This window comes from Chrysochloris asiatica, unplaced genomic scaffold (assembly GCF_000296735.1).
Source record: "Chrysochloris asiatica unplaced genomic scaffold, ChrAsi1.0 scaffold00033, whole genome shotgun sequence".
NCBI lineage: Eukaryota > Metazoa > Chordata > Mammalia > Afrosoricida > Chrysochloridae > Chrysochloris > Chrysochloris asiatica.
The window spans coordinates 12,706,337-12,708,285 of NW_006408551.1; positions in this window are offsets into that span (position 1 = coordinate 12,706,337).

Consider the following 1,949-nt stretch of genomic DNA (forward strand, 5'->3'; position numbering starts at 1 on the left):
GGTGGCATCATTGATAGACTCAAGTGTGGCAGCGGTAGTGAGGTTGGCCCAGGATCGGACATTGTTTCGTTCTGCTGTGCATGGGGTCACTATGAGTCGGATCCGACTCGATGGCACCTGACAACGACAACAACAACAAACTTCTCTAGTTTGAAATTGATAAAACATGCAGTCAAGATGTATTTATAAACTGGCAATCGGAATGCAAAGGTTGGAAACAAAGAGAAAGGATCAGTAGTTGGAAAATACAGCCTTGGCGTTAGAAACAATGATGGAGGTCATACGACAGAATTTTGCAGGACCAATGACTTGTTAATTACAAATACCTTTTTAAAATAACTTAAAAGATTACTATACACATGAATCTCACCAGACTGGATACACAGAAATCAAATGGACTAAATCTATGGAAAGAGATGAAGGAAAGTCTCCATATTATCAGCGAAAACAAAGCCAGGGTCAGACTGTGGAATAGGTGATCAAATTACTCATAGGAAAATTCAAATTGAAGCAGATTAAAGTGAAACAAGTCCACGTGAGCCGAAATATGACTTTGAATATATCCCACCTGAATTTAGAGATAGTCTGAAGGACAGATTTGATTCATTAGACACTAAAGATCGAAGACCAGAAGACTTAAAGGCTGACATTGAGAATCTCATACAGGAAGAAAGCAAAATGTAGTTGAGAAGACAAGAAAGAAGGAAAAGACCGCATCAATGGGCTCAAGCGTGGTAACAATTGTATCAGCAGTGTTTCATTCTGTTGTGCATAGGGTTGCGATAAATTGGTACCGACTCGATGGCACCTAACAACAACACCTTGTTTAATTTCTTGGTAGCTGCTTCCATGAGTGTTTATAGTAGATCCAAGCAAAATTAAGTCTTTGACAACTTCAATATTTTCTTAAAATGTTATGATGCTATTTATTGGTCCAGTTGTAAGGATTGTTATTTTCTTTCCATTGAGTTGCAATGCAAACTGAAGGCTGTAGTCTTTGATCTTTCTGGGTAAGTGTTTTTTGTCCTCTTCCCTTTCAACAAGCAAGATTGTATCATCTCATATTTAAAAGAATATCACTTATGATGACATCTATAATTGGGGTCTGGTGGTAATGAGAAGAAAGACATGTTCTCTATTCAGCTTAGAACAGTTATCCTAGTGTCCATTGTGTGCAGTTCTCTGGAAGTACAACTGATTTCAAATTCTTTAGAAACACCATTCTAAACTGTACAGAGGTAGAGGCAGTGTCCTATGCTAACAGACATATTTAACTACTTTCTGGGTGGTTCCTCCTATGGGTATCAGGTTTTTTTTTTTAGTGTACACACCAATGCCTCAAAGGGACCCTATTCCTTTGGACAACTCACCACCTTTTTACCTAGGAAGAAACAAAGAGTTAAGTAACCTGGGAAGTTAATCTACTCACTGTCTAGTGATCTGCCTTTATTTAGCCCTTAAATTCATCTCTGTTTGTATTACCTACCATGGTTATTGCTCTAAATGTAAAAGTCTATCAGTTAGGCTGTTCATCGGTTAAAGCTCTAAACACAACTGCCCAAAATATCAATGCCCTAAGTGTAGAACTAGGACCGGTCAGGGAAGCATTTTTGGAGAACAGGGCTATTATAGATTATTTGCTCTTACAGCATAATCATGGATATGAGGAATTTAAAGGGCTGTGTTGTTTTAATCTCTCAGACAATTCTAAATTAGTTGAACAAAAACTTGAAAATGTTAAAGGAATAATTTCTAACATTCAGCAAAGGGAGGGCTCCTTTGGAGCAGATATCCTGGTCACCTAATCTGTGGTGGCTATGCACATTAATAGTGAGGGCCAGGGTTTGTATTCTTATAGGAATTGTCGTATGTTGCTGCATTCAATGCTTACCTTGTTGTATCACCCTTTGTAAAACTTGCTGTTTTTCATGACCTTAGTTCTTTTGAAG